The 14,523-nt window shown below is 46.8% G+C and overlaps 8 non-coding genes across 8 annotated transcripts; 3 read left to right on the forward strand and 5 right to left on the reverse strand.

Annotated features, from left to right (window-relative positions):
• Positions 1–3,643: 3,643 nt before the first annotated feature.
• Positions 3,644–3,716, reverse strand: Trnav-uac (transfer RNA valine (anticodon UAC)). The gene has a single exon. It is a non-coding gene; the product is annotated as a tRNA-Val (tRNA).
• Positions 3,717–3,980: 264 nt separating this feature from the next.
• On the reverse strand, positions 3,981–4,053 carry Trnav-uac (transfer RNA valine (anticodon UAC)). Its single transcript has one exon. It is a non-coding gene; the product is annotated as a tRNA-Val (tRNA).
• A 240-nt stretch (positions 4,054–4,293) lies between these two features.
• Positions 4,294–4,379, forward strand: Trnar-ucu (transfer RNA arginine (anticodon UCU)). The gene is given in 2 exon segments: positions 4,294–4,330; positions 4,344–4,379. It is a non-coding gene; the product is annotated as a tRNA-Arg (tRNA).
• A 397-nt stretch (positions 4,380–4,776) lies between these two features.
• Positions 4,777–4,859, forward strand: Trnal-uaa (transfer RNA leucine (anticodon UAA)). The gene has a single exon. It is a non-coding gene; the product is annotated as a tRNA-Leu (tRNA).
• Positions 4,860–6,429: 1,570 nt separating this feature from the next.
• On the forward strand, positions 6,430–6,502 carry Trnak-uuu (transfer RNA lysine (anticodon UUU)). The gene has a single exon. It is a non-coding gene; the product is annotated as a tRNA-Lys (tRNA).
• Positions 6,503–7,613: 1,111 nt separating this feature from the next.
• Trnaf-gaa (transfer RNA phenylalanine (anticodon GAA)) lies at positions 7,614–7,686 on the reverse strand. The gene has a single exon. It is a non-coding gene; the product is annotated as a tRNA-Phe (tRNA).
• A 2,070-nt stretch (positions 7,687–9,756) lies between these two features.
• Positions 9,757–9,829, reverse strand: Trnak-uuu (transfer RNA lysine (anticodon UUU)). The gene has a single exon. It is a non-coding gene; the product is annotated as a tRNA-Lys (tRNA).
• Positions 9,830–14,450: 4,621 nt separating this feature from the next.
• Trnaf-gaa (transfer RNA phenylalanine (anticodon GAA)) lies at positions 14,451–14,523 on the reverse strand. Its single transcript has one exon. It is a non-coding gene; the product is annotated as a tRNA-Phe (tRNA).

Here is a 14,523-nt window from a genome sequence, read left to right on the forward strand (position 1 = left end):
GTGATAGGAATAAAGAGAAAAGGATTAATGTTTTTGTATCTAAGCTACAGAGTTTTCCAAGAAGGGAAATGAAAAGGTAGCTCATTTTGGACAATTTATGCTACGATTTGAATTATGTCTACCCCAAAATCATATGTTGAAATCTCAACCCCTGGTCCCCAAATTACGAATTTATTGGAAAAGAGGGTTTTTAGAAAGATGTCCAAGTTAAAATGTGGCCATTAGGGCTGTGGAGTCCCCAGGGGACTGGACTAGGCCCTCTGGATATGGAAGACGGTTGTTTGGCTCGAACTGTTTGGGGGGCAACCAGGCAGGGGTATCGGGATCCGTCCCTGGTACATGGGCAGGCTTTGGGGAGCCCAGTGCCTGTGTGACACTTTGTGCAGCCTTGGTGCATTGGGGAGGGGCTTAGACCTGCCTAGGCTCAGTGTGCCGGGCTCTGCTGACTCCCCATGGGAGACCTTGATTTGGGGGATGTGGGGATGTGAGGTGGCTTGGGAGAGAGGGCTGGGGTGGGAAGAGGGAGGAGATGGGATCTGTGGGTGGTATGTAGAGTGAGTAGAAAATTTCTTAATAAAGACAAATGAAAAAAAATGTGGCCACTAGAATCTACTCTGAACCATTATAATTGGTGCCCTTACAAAAAGGGTGACTGGGGCACCTTCACACACTTAAAGAAAGACAGTGTTGACTGATACTGTCATTGTTCAGGTCTTTTGTAGACAGCCATATTGTTGAGGCATCATGGCGTTCCTATCATTTCTAAGAAACACAATCTCACATCAACCTCCCTGATTCTTTTGCTCTTACAAGTTTTCTGTCTTTTCTTTGACGTTCCTTGACCTTCGGGTGCAGGAGTTGTGTTGTAGATACATCTTCTGGGGCTGGATTCCCTACAGTTAATCACTGCATTTTGACCAGTTGTGGTTTTCTGCAATGGTCTTCATCTGCTTTAAAGACAAGCATCTTTGATGAGGGGTAAGAGCTGCACTTATCTGTGGTTATAAGGATAAGTATTTAGAACATGGTTAGGAAATATGCAGGCCTAGTAAAGTGGTGGCAGTAGATTCTCCTCTAAGATTCATGACTCAACTAGCCCCAGGTAGAGGAAATCTCATGGGGCCTGTCTTGGTTAGGATTTCTATTGCTGTGAAGAGACACCACGACCATGGCAACTCTTATAAAGGAAAAGCATTTAACTGAGTGACTTACAGTTTCAGAGGTTTAGTTCATTATCATGGCAGAACATAGCGGTATGCAGGCAGACATGGTGCTAGAGAAGGAACTGAGAGTGGAGAAGGAGCTACATCTTGATGCTACAGACAACAGGAAGTGGTCTGAGACACTGGGCATGGCTTGAGCATGTATGAGATCTCAAAGCCCACCTCCACAGTGACATACTTCCTCCAACAAGGGCATGCCTACTCCAACAAAGCCACACCTATTCTAACAAAGCCACACCTCCTAAAGTGCCACTTCCTATGAGATTATGGGGGCCAGTTACACTCAAATTACCACAGGGTCCCACTCCTAGACAAAAAAAAGAAAGGCAATTGATGACTGCTGAGAAAGGGAGAAACAGTCTCCACCTATTTGCTTATCCAATACAAAGTGGTCACCCCTAAAATGACATATATATATATATATATATATATATATATATATATATATATATATATGCAACAGTAAACACACTCAGCAGGTTGTATTTATGTATTTATGTGGTAAATCTCTCTCTCTCTCTCTCTCTCTCTCTCTCTCTCTCTCTCTCTGTGTGTGTGTGTGTGTGTGTGTGTGTGTGTGTGTGTGTGCAACAATAACAGTGAAAGAAAAAAAAGGCCATCAATTCCAGACAGAATGAGGGGGCAGAGACATGGAGGGGCTGGAGGAAGTAAAGGGAAGAGGGGAAGTAATGTTAAATTTTAATTAAAATTTCACAAAAAGGAAAGAAAGGATAAGGACATGGAGAAAAGAGAAACCAAAGAAATCAGCCCACCAAGCCAAGATCCGACATGTTTGGCAGTTAGCAGTTCCCAAAAATGTCTATAAGGGCAAGACCCAGTGATGTGCTCACCTGTGCCAAGGGTGCCTGCCAAAATAATAAAACAGTATTAACTCAGCGCTGACTACGGAGATTGTCAGCTCACCAAAGCCTCCTGAGAATCACACAAGAAGTTATCCCCCTTGGCAGAGAGAGAAACAGGCACACGACAGGTAAGCCCATACACTGGTTATGAACTCTGCCCAGGCCATACACCCAAAAGAAGTTGACCAGACAAGGGCTGAGATAAGTGACTGTGAGTCGTCTTTATCGATCCACACACACCCCAACCCCCAAGGCTCTTGGAACATCTCAGAAGAAGGAGGAGGACGAACACAGGAATTACACTGCCTTCAGCACGTGATGAAGTCACTGCACTCACGAAGTCACAGCAGTTTTAGCAGAGGCTGCTGATACCTTGACTGAACTGCACCACTAAGACCCTCTCCGCCCCAAGCCCACCATTGAGACCCACCCCAACCCCAGGTCCAGGCTAGGACAGTCTTTGCAAACACATTTCCCAAACTCGCCATTTGTCTTTGCATTATACTTCTGATATTCTCTGCCAATACAGAAATTAAAGGTTTTTACGTCCTTTTATTTATCATTTACAGGCTTTAAATTTTTCCTGCTTGGATCTGCTCTATTTTAAGATTATGCTCTAAAAACTATGCTGTTTGCTCCTGATGATCATGTAACAAAACACTTCTTATGTTTAAATTTTTGGCCCATATGAAATTTCCGCTACCAAGTGCACCATAAGAAGATAGATGCACTTATGCAGAACTATAATAGGATACGTCTAGGAGATAACAAAAGAAACTTCTAACAATTAAAAACGAAAGGGAGTATTTTGAATTGCTTTTCTTGTGCCTGACTTGATTTCTCATTAAGTACTTTTATATCAGTAAATACAGTATGAAGCCAACGGGCTTGTAGTTAATCAGCACTGATAGTAGCAACTTTTTAATTTCTTTAAAGCAAGGATTGTAGGCGTGCTCCACCACACAACGGGAGCAACTTTTTAAAAAACTTTCTTTTATTTATTCTTTGTGTCATTCACATCATGTATCTCGATCACAATCATTTCCCGTTCCTTTGTATCTGCCCTCTGTCCTTGCAACCACCACCACCAATCCCCCAAATAAAATAAAATTTAAGAGAAAAAAAAAAAAGAAAAAAGTGAAGAAAATCGGGAAAATTCTCGTCATGCATGCAAGCCGTGGTGTGGAACAGTGGGTGGGCCCAGGGGAGGCCTGCAGTAGCACCTCCTTACCACGCCACGCTGCTACCCAGACCTTCTACCCCCAGAAGCAAATTTGAAAGGTGGCCCAGCACAAGTCAGACCCTCAGAACCTAGTGGCGTGAGCGAAGCTGCGCAGGCGCAGTGGCACCAGCAGAAGCAATTCACCACCTGCACTTCCCAGAAGAGAACGCGAGGGGGCGGTTTCACTGGCTCCGGGTGCCGGAGGAAACCTACTGAGAAGGTCGGCGGACGCTGCCACAGCTGTCTGGACACAATGGCTCCCGCCCAGAACCCAGATTCCCGAAACCGATGAAATGGAAACCGCAACACTAATGAAGACTTAGGAAAAATAACGATGGTTCCACTGGGGCTCGAACCCAGGACCTTCTGCGTGTAAAGCAGACGTGATAACCGCTACACTATGGAACCACGTGCTACAAGAGGGGGCTGTGAGATTGGATAATGAAAACATCGTGTTTTAATTGAAAATGGTAAAAGACTAAAAATTCTAAAATAGACCTTAAAGTAAAACGTTTCGATATAAACCCAAATTTTTCAGCACTTGGAGAAAAAAAAGACACTTTCGGGAGGAAGGAGCCCCACAAACCCCGTTAGGGTGTGTCACAAGCAAAATTCAATAACCCAGGCCGACTGAATCATTTGAGCGGAAAAAAAGCGAAGTCCCACACCACGTGGTTCCACTGGGGCTCGAACCCAGGACCTTCTGCGTGTAAAGCAGACGTGATAACCGCTACACTATGGAACCGGGCGAGAGCACCCTGTGCCAGATAGACTAACTACACATAGAGACGCTGGAACGGAAACGAGGATCACGATGTTTCTGTATCCTGCGCCGAGAAACTTCGGAAGCTCGGATTTTCTGGTGCCGCCGACTCTGCTCTCTCCCCGCGGCACACCCCGTTCCTTATTAATGAAGGAAGAGAGCGCCGCCCTCGAGTCGCCGCTCCTGCTCTGATGTAGGCAGTACCGAGGACCAAACACACCTGGCTCTGTGGCGCAATGGATAGCGCATTGGACTTCTAGACAAGTGAAGGCATTCAAAGGTTGTGGGTTCGAGTCCCACCAGAGTCGCTTTTATTTTAGTAAGAAAGGAAGAATGAAGAAGTGTTAGGAAGAGCAAAATCCTTGGCCTTTAAAATGTCCTCCCTGGCCCACCCATTAAAATAAAAAAGGGAATTTATCACAGTCGATTCCTGTGCCCACCCACATGGAACGATCAGGAGTCTTGCTGCAGCTGCTACTGCCGGAGCGTTCTCTCAGTCACCTTCCACAATAAATCACACGGCCAATGTCTGGGGAGAAGAAATGAGCGAGGTGTTTTCATAGTTACTGATCTCCCTCCCTTGTGACTTTGTTTTTCAATGTTCTGTTTTACAAGAGTAAAAAGTAATTTTAGGGCTTTTTAGAAACTTTTAAGTCTCGTGGTGTTGTCCCAGTTGCTGATAAATAAAGTACCATTTCCTCAAGTACCAGAATGGCCGAGTGGTTAAGGCGTTGGACTTAAGATCCAATGGATTTATATCCGCGTGGGTTCGAACCCCACTTCTGGTAGATGTGCTTTTTTTTTTTTTTTTTCCCCTCTCCTCTTTTACTCTAGCGTCTACGACGTTGGCACCGGGACCTAGAGCGGAAGGTACATGGTGCTGCAGAGAAACGTGCACTTTATTCAACAGTTAACTCTCCAGACCCAACTACATGCTCGATTCCTTTCTGATGGCTAGATACAGGGTTGCAGAGAGTTTAAAAAATAAAGATATTTAAAAAGGAAAAAAATAAAAAGCAAGGTCTTTTGACCCATAAGGTGTGACAGAAGAGAGAAAGAGCAGAAAAGCAAACAAGAGGATTTGGTGTGTGGTGAGCACTGTAAAATAAATAGAATTTCTTGTCAATCATCTGGACATCGAGTTTCTAAGGCCAAGTCTGCCGCTTCTCCACGAAAGTCTTCCCTTACTCTCCTCATTCAAGGACAGCTGGGCAGTTAGTCACTCAGTTAGGACAGTTACTGTCGTCAGAACAGAACCACGCTGGGACGGAAGCCAGACCGGGAAGGCTGCGGTGGGCACAGCGACAGGCAGGCTCGGCGTGGCCCCTAACCCTCCAGGGGCTAACCAAACGTCTCTGCAGGGCGGCTGTTAGGATCCGCCAGACTTTCGCAAACCACGGGGGTTTCGAAAGTGGGCTGGGGCGCGGCTAAGCTGGGTGCAGCTCCGGTTACCGTCCTACGTTTAGCAAGTCTGTGCCACACAGTAACCCGTGGTGACTTGGAGAGAGTCGTGTGGCCTCGGTCTCCTGGGGCCTGACCCTCCGGTCGGCGCTGGGCAGAGCCGGAACGGAGCTGCCTGCTCTGGTTCACTCTGCGCTAACTGCACGGCCCTCGAGAAGCAAGCTCTCTAGCAAGACGTGGAGGTCGGTCCGGGGGTTTGGAGGGCCACGCGCCCCAGGCTCGTAATTCCCTGAGGCTGACCCCCTGGCCAGGCAGCCAGCCCCCCTGCAGAGGGCATGGTGTTAGCCTTCTCAGTTGAACTTAGACTCGATAGCTGATGCTTAGGGTCCCAGACGTTCGTGTGTGAGAACTACCTAACTCCTTTGTGATTATCCAATACGAGCAAATGTCCCTCAGCGCGCCACTGGGGGCTTCGGGTTACCGTCCGTGAGACCCCACAGCGGACCGAGCCTGGGGTCTTGGCAGCCGTGGGAGCTTGCAGAGATCCTGGAACTCAGCACACGCTCAGTAAATGCCCAGTACAAACCGAACCTCAAGTTATGCATCCCTACTGCACCCACAAGGCGCTCTAGGGAGCCTCAAAAAACAAGACTGGAATTAGAAATGTCTCCACCAGCTCCGGAGGCCAGACCCAAGGGTCCAAAAGAAGGGGGCGTTCCTCCCGGGAAGTGCTTTTCGGAGGCCTCGCGCACGAGGGATCTGCAGTAATTTTAGTCTTCACACTCTACGTGTGATGAGAGAGAAGAAGAAAGACGGACTTAATTTCACCACAAGCTTGCTCATCGCGGTTTTGAACCAATAGCAAAAAGATTAAGGATTTTCAACTATTTCCTAAGAATTTGGACGCTAGGCCCAATTTTGACTGTGGATATTCTAAGAAGGAGCATCCCTTCAAGAGCCCGGATAGCTCAGTCGGTAGAGCATCAGACTTTTAATCTGAGGGTCCAGGGTTCAAGTCCCTGTTCGGGCGGAAGTTGTTTTAGACTATGTCTCGGCATGACTGAATTGAACAAGTGAGAGGCCCTCTCAGGTCCCTGGTTACTTAACTACCCTTGCTCCAAAAGATAGTTTACAAAATTGCGTGGAGCTGGCTTTTGCTTGGGGAGTGGTTGTTACATGGGTGCGATTTTTGTAATCAAGACTTCGATAAGTACATAACCAAAAACACTGCACATCTGCCGCCATGAAGAATTATTTCTCATATCTCTTATTAAAGGCGCAGTATGGAAACCGGGGTACCAAAACTGTATTTCTGATGAAGACACATAATGTGTAGTCTAACCCAACTAGGAACACGTTCTTAGCCGGATTCCCTGTGCTCTCTGATGGGCCCTGACTTAGGAGACTTGGCTGTGGAGGCAAATGCTTTCAGGACTGTCTTCAAGCCTGTCACTGAAACTTACAGGCTGCTTAGCAAAGGGACACTACGGGGTGGCGGTTGGGGGACAGACCCCAGACGTCAGCTGGTGCAGCGGACGTGTGTTGTACAAGCATAGCTTCGAAGCCAAACTGTCACCATCTTCGTGAGTTCAGCTATATCTAGTTGCGAAAGATCAGAAAAGGGACCCGAGAAGGGTCCAGTCACTCCTCCCCACCGGTCACATGCAATTTTACGCGTGGCCTCAGAGAGGAGCTGGAGTGTACAGCTGGAAGTGACTGGTGGAGGGGGCTCCACTTACAAGGCAGGGTTCAAACTGGTGGCTTCTTTGGGGTCACTCAAGCTCCTGCCCATAACCCCTCATCCATGATCTGTAAATAACCCTAATAAGCTCATTGGTTTCCCAGGATGAACTCTGGTGTAATCCATTTTTGGTTTGTCATTGGGACTTTATGAGGTGGGGAGGTAGACCTTGACAAGCCCGCTTCCCCAGAGCAAACCTTCTATTGATGACGTTTTAGCTTCCACCATATAAGATCTTGAGCCATATATCACTGCCAGAACCCTATCATCTAATGACTAAAAAGAAACAGCAACAATGAATGCCTTGCTTGTTTTGTCGCCTCACAGTACTGACGACTATTGTACTGGAGTTGGGAAGAAACGCCAGACTCCAGAGACTGAAATGCCAACAAAACATCACTGCTGAAACCCGGGATCGAACCAGGGACCTTTAGATCTTCAGTCTAACGCTCTCCCAACTGAGCTATTTCAGCGAAGACGTGAGGGTCCTCTACCTGAGCCAAGGAAAATTTAAAGGAAAAAGAAAAAAAATTCAAGTGACTTCACCTCTAATTTTTGAATTTCTAATTTTACTTTTAGAGGTGTATGATTTCTAGTTTTGCCGTTTTGAGAACAATGAGAAAATTAATTCCTAATTATTAATACCATCGCATTTAGTTCATAAGGTTTCTCTACCCCTATTCGGGTCCCAAAGAGACTGGGAGTACCTGATGTGTATGGCATGGCCTGAAGGTCCCGTTCAACCCTCGCGTCTGCTGGAAGGTCCACGCGCATAATTCTTAAACGGAGTAACCATTTGTCCTCAATCATCCAGATCTGTCCGAGGTCTGAAAGGTCAGGGTCGAGACAGACTTCAGTGTTTAGTCTGTCGCCTTTTGGCGAAGGGTGGTGCATGCAAAAGCTATAGCCGAAAGCAGACAGCAGGAGGCAGTGTTCTGCACCAGCCTGGCCTGAAAATGATGGGAGCCAAGAGCGGAGAGTTCCAGATGCCCCAATGGACTGGTTTGCGCATTCCAAGGGTGTCCTGGGGAAGAGGAGTCTGGGTACTTGCTATAGGCATTTGTTGTTTCTCTCCTTAGGATGCCTTCTCAGTCTCAAGATTCCCGTTCCGGCGATGCTGACTTTGAATAACTTTTGTTGGATATGTGCTTTGACAATTTCATACATACATGAAGGGCGTTCTAATTCCTGTAACCCCCTACCCTGTCTAGTCTCCCTGGCAGCCCTGCTATTAGGCTCTAGCCCACATTCATGTCTTCTGGATTTGTTGTTTGTGTCTTGGCTTTGTTTCGGTTTCTGAGACCTACTGACCTTAACCAAGGCCGTCTGTGTGAGCATGGATGTGGAACAATCCTTCACAGCTTAGTGGGCGCCTCGGTGGGTACCACAACTGAAGAAAATGAAGGCCCCTTCCTCAGAATCCGGATAATGGTGATTTTTCCAAAAGCCGAATCTCACCCTGCTGTCCATTCTTCTTTGGATGAGTGACCCCTGCTGTTCCTTTAATACCAACCAAGCCTCGCGGCTATGGGCCTATGACTTTAGGTATATTGTGTACATGTTTCTTTGAAATGATTCCTTACCCGTTTCAACATATGTTTTTTTATTTCATCACTGGATTGAAAGCTCTTAGTAATTATCGCATACACCTGCTTGCCTTTTAGACTCTGCTAAGCCTGTGAGTGCATTCTGGTCTCCTTTAATCATCAGGGGTTTATGAGATGGAAGCCAAGATAATTATTCCTTTACTTCTGAGAAGGCTGCTTTGAGTGAGGGAGAGGAGGTCGTCGCGAGGTCGGTGTGGACCCTACGTGAAGCATCCCTGTGAGGAGGGTGAAGACCCTACCTCACACTCGCGTTGCATCTCCGTCTTTGTCCTTCCTTGCTCATCAGGACATTCTAGGCTTTTCGAGGGCGACTGGCTTAACTCTTAATAAGGAGGTCGGCTTCATGCGGTGGCCCGCCTGAATCAAGGAGTACTCAATCCGTGTTCAGCAAGGGGATGTCTTCTCCTCCCAGGGAAAAATGCTTCACCTCGAGGAACTTTTTGTGTTTACCAGCCAATTTCTTAAAATCTTGCAAGAATATGGGTGAGAGTGTATGAATTTGTCGTGGATGTGAGCTGACTTTTTTTTATTTGTCCCAGCCCTTGAATGCACTCTCCAACAGGATATCCCCTTTCTCCCACTAACAGACATCTCTACCTCGGTTTCAACATCTCGCGGTAATCATGGGCACACTTCAGGGCAGGGAAAATTTGACCTGGTGTGAAGAGGGAAGCGGCTCTATGTGGGGTTTCAGTTCCCGGAAATGCATCTTTTCCTGAGAGAAATGTAGAGCGGTGCAGGGAAACCCGAGTCAGCCGCTTTGGGAGAATTGGTGCTTTGGGGAAAGCAGTTGCTGGCGTGTCTCCCAAACTTTCGAGCTCCTTCCCACAACGTCATAAGGCTTCTGGTGTGCTCGCCAGGATTTTAATAAAATGGGATGATGTCCAATACCCTAAAATCCAGCAGCCCGAGGAACTTTTTGAACTAAAACAGCAGCGCCCGAACAGGGACTTGAACCCTGGACCCTCAGATTAAAAGTCTGATGCTCTACCGACTGAGCTATCCGGGCTCTCGGAAGGACACTTCAGTTTGGTATATGAAGACTCTTACTTCTTTTTCTGAAATTCTACAGAGGATTACTAAATTCTTTCTTTGTGTCTAATACAGTTTCCAGACACCGGTCACATGAGATTGGAGGAAAGCAAAATGGATTATGAAGTGTAATGATGCGGTTGCTTACCATCTGGATACAGAGCTCTTAAATCAAACAAGTCCCCTTTCACTTAGAGCCTTGTTCCCTTAACTGTAAACCCTGAGTTCTGCAAAAGTGTGTGGAGAGAGCAGAAGCCGACTGCTACCAATGGCTACACCACGAGTTTCTTCCCCTAAACCCAGAGCGAACAGGCTGAAAGTGGTTACTGCCGTCCTTTCTTCAACAACGCACGACTTTCACTTCCTCCCCATCCCGGGTGCCCAGGTCCAAAAAGACAAGCACGAAGCACAATAGTCGAAGAGAGCCGCCCTGGCATACCAGGAGTCAGAGGAAACCCTCCCAACCTGCCCCCGTCCCAGGGCCGGCCTTGCGCACGCGCAGCTCCAAACACCGGCACGCTGCACCCACCCATCCTCTCTGATACCACAGTATTTTATTTTCATAGCAGACCCTGCCACAAACCTATCAGTCCTCTGGGCCTTTGCTGGTGGGTGATCTTCCCTCCCCTTGCACATCCCTTCCTGTTGGTTTCCTGTCTCCAAGCACCTGGGAAGGAGGAAGAATAATCCCTGTTATGCTGCGTTCTCAAATGACGTTCTTTTAACAAAAAGAAAAAGAAAGAGAAAAATAAGCAAGTGTATAAACACGTGCATTTCACAGAGACACCAGAGAGGCACATACTCAGGGAATGGGTGATTCTTCAGGAAGTGGCCCAAAGTTCCAGTTTATATACCACCTTCAACAAGAAAAAATAATAATATTTTCGGATGAGTGATAAGATAAAGGAAAAGGACCTTGTGTCTCCAGAGCAACAAATTGTGAGAAAATAAATATATAGGAAATTAACAGCAGATAAAGAGTTAAGGAAGTCCGCTGTGTAGATTCCTCTGTGCCATCTGCAAGCTGATAAGAACTTGAAACAACTGACTTTAGTTCACCAACCTTTGTCCTTCGAGATAAAGAAGGGAGGAGGGAGATCTTTGTACACGTATGTCCTGTTTGCATGTGATTAGAGAAAAGGTAGAGAGTTTTCCATTGTATTGGCTTCTTAATTTCCTATGACTCAAACTTTACGCCCAAGTGGCATGTTTGGGCGTGACATAGTCTCATCCCTCGCACACACTGGAGAATGGAGTGCCATCTTCTCTGGGGTGCCCCCTGAAACCAGCTGGCAAAGCATCATCCTGCAGAGTGGGTGGATAAAGGCATCTGAACTATGCCTTCCAAGTTGAGTAGAGTTATTCAGCTGTCTTCTCTACACTTCTTGCTTGGGTCATGAGTGCTTCTCACGGATGCCCTCCCTCTGCTTCTGGCTGAAACCTAAACAGGGAGAAAGCGCAATACTTCCTAGACATGTGTGATTCCCATTTTTATTAAAGATCTCAACCTTCCCTTTACCTGTGTACAAGAGATGCTGAAGCAAGCTGTCAGGTTGCCCCAGAGAACAGAACTAATGGATACAGTTAGAGACAGACTTGAAAATAGAAGTGGAGACAAAGGCAGTTTAAGAACTCAGTTCACCAGGCGGATCTCTGTGAGTTCGAGGCCAGCCTGGGCTACCAAGTGAGTTCCAGGAAAGGTGCAAAGCTACACAGAGAAACCCTGTCTCGAAAAACCAAAAAAAAAAAAAAAAAAAAAAAAAAGAACTCAGTTCAAACGGTTGTGAGAGTTGTAAGTTCAAAACCTGTAGGGGCTCAAACTTTCTCAGTTGCTGGGCGGTGGTGGCGCACACCTTTAATCCCAGCACTCGGGAGGCAGAGACAGGCGGATCTCTGTGAGTTCGAGGCCAGCCTGGTCTACAGAATGAGATCCAGGACATGCACAGAGAAACCCTGTCTTGGAGGGAAAAAAAAAGACTTTCTCAATCGCCCGGCTAGGAGCTACCTGGTGCTGACAGACCTGGGCTACCCTCAACCTTGGTCAGAGAAGCTTCTTTTTGCAATGGACAGCAGTTGATGCACAGCTGGTCACAAAGCTGAGAATAAGAGACTGTGACTCCTCAGCTAACCAGGACAGCTACAACAACCCCACCACCAACACTCAGAGAACATTGCAAAAGAGGAGACAGAAAGAACGTAAGAGTTGCAGGGTGAGGAGGCGTGCTGTGGAATGCTGTCTTTTTGAACCTGGCCTGGCTATCACATTCATGAATTCCCTGCAGCTGTGGTTACCTACGCACGGCCTGCACAAAATCAAGCCAGCCCGAATCCCTGAATAGATAGGTGTTGGTCAGCAGACCCTACACCATACTGAAGCTGTCGGCGGGGGCATCGTGGCTGGAGGAGACAGCATCAAACTTGGCTGAGGATGTGACCACCGGGAAGTTTCCCATGCTCCAGCGCATGGCCCCCACACCCACGCACTAACCCACTGGCCTATGTGGGGAAGAAAAAGACAGGAAGAAAAGAAAGAAAGAAGTGAAAAGGTGGGAGAGATGTGCTAGAGGGATATGAATGGACTTGGAGGGAGAATGCGGAGGGGAAGGGGATAGATATGATTATATTTCATTGTATGCATATATGATTTCCTCAAAAATTTTAAAAAAATGTAACCTGTAGGGCAGGCTGACAGACTAAATATCTCTGAGAACTTTGATGTGATGAAGAGGTCTCAATTCCAAACAAACACAGCAGGGCAGTCAGCCAGAGAGTCAGGCAAGTATTCTATGTCCAAGATTTTAGAATTCCTTTCTCATTAGAAATTCATCTTTGCTCTTAAGGGCTTCAAATGATTGCATGGAGCAAACCACATTATGGAGAAAAATTGGCCTTGCTCAAAGTCTGCTGATTTGAATATTACTTATAGTCTTAAAAAAAAAAAAAGGTTACATTTATTTATCTATGTATTGGGGGGAGGCGTGCACACTGGGAAGGTCAAAGGACAGTTTTCAGGAATCAGTTCTCTCCTTCCAAGTGGATCCTGGGAAATGAATTCAGATCATCAAGCTTGGCCATAACTACCTTTACACTCTCTCTCTCTCTCTCTCTCTCTCTCTCTCTCTCTCTCTCTCTCTCTCTCTCTCTCTCTCTCTCTCTCTCCAATAACATCTAGATTGGTGTTTAGCCAAATAAACCAAATAACCAAGCACTGTTGGTTTTTACTTGACACGTAAAAATTACTCACAGCTCATGTGACATCCATCGTTCAAAGTTTGAACTGTCCAGTTTATTAGATGGCCATTTCGGTTTGTTCTGGTCATCATTGGAGTTTGACGAGTCTCTGACCGAAACACATCTTTCCTCCCAGGAACCTAATGATTTGGTGGATGAAGCCCCGTATCGTCTAGCCTCTTGGCGATGAAGGGAAGGAGAAGCGCAAAAGTCGGCTGCAGAAAGCTGCTGGGTTTACTGCTGTGGGAACTGCTGTTGTTCTTACCATAGTGCGTGATCTCAGAATGCGAGACTTGGGTCTCCGTCTTTTCTGCCCGTGGTTCAGCCTGGCACCTGGCTTCATAGAAGACTCTGTTTACTCCACTGAGCATTGCTCCATTGCGTTCTCTCATGGCTGACTCATCACCCTAGAACGTTTCTGGGTTTGTTTGTTGTTTTGTATTAGAATCCAGTCCAAAGCCTTCAGAATCTCTTGTTTTCCACCACAGTTCTGGTCAGCTTCTGGAGGCCTACACACATGTGGGGTATGTGGGGAGGAGGATGAAGCGGGGTATTTGGAGGAGTGAGTCAGTCAGCTCAAAGATGCAGATATGCCTGTAAAAACTGTGAAGCAGTGAGGCTCAGTATAGTTCTCTCTCTTAAATTCAGTTGAGTGATTGGAGTCTGGGTACCTTTGCTGGGTGGGACTCAAGGTGAATGAGCATTAAAGTCAGAGGGCAGGAGGCTGTGTAATAGCGCTTTTCAATGTAGCAAATGAAAATACAGTGCATTTAGTTACAACGGAATTCCACGGAAACAACGACATTTGCTTTATATGTTCCCTGCAAAATTTGGGACAATGATTATTCTAAAGGGTTTTGTCTCTGAAATTCACATTTATTTAGGTGTGCTGTATTTGGCCTGATAACGCTAGTGTAGGCCGAAACCGGACAAGGATTCCTTCATTCCCCCGCACTCCATCCACCGGCAGTCTGCGGATCCTAGTTATTGTCACCCGACATGGACAAACCCCGTGAGCCACACTCTTTCCAGAAGGGGCCAGGCAAGCAGAGACCTGGGCTTCAGAACCCTCGGGCTGAAGGATCCAGCTCAGCCACACCCCACGCCCAGCCTGAGCCGGAGCCCCAAATCTCGCAGCTGGCAGGCACCATATAGGAAACCCGAAAGAAAAGTGAGGTCATCAAGAAGTGGGCTGTGCTCAGTAGAGTACCAGTCAGGGTACACTAACTCTATATTATTCAAAAATGACGACAGGAACACATAATGAGGAAGTAGGAGACACAAGATGACATCAGGGAGTAAAGTAATTACTACATAGATCCGGCTGAACGTCAGTGGCAGTCCAGGTAGTTCTGTACAAAAATCACTGCCGAAACCCGGGATTGAACCAGGGACCTTTAGATCTTCAGTCTAACGCTCTCCCAACTGAGCTATTTCGGC

Source organism: Peromyscus californicus, unplaced genomic scaffold (assembly GCF_007827085.1).
Source record: "Peromyscus californicus insignis strain IS unplaced genomic scaffold, ASM782708v3 Scaffold_4__1_contigs__length_199733344, whole genome shotgun sequence".
In the NCBI taxonomy this organism is placed as follows: domain Eukaryota; kingdom Metazoa; phylum Chordata; class Mammalia; order Rodentia; family Cricetidae; genus Peromyscus; species Peromyscus californicus.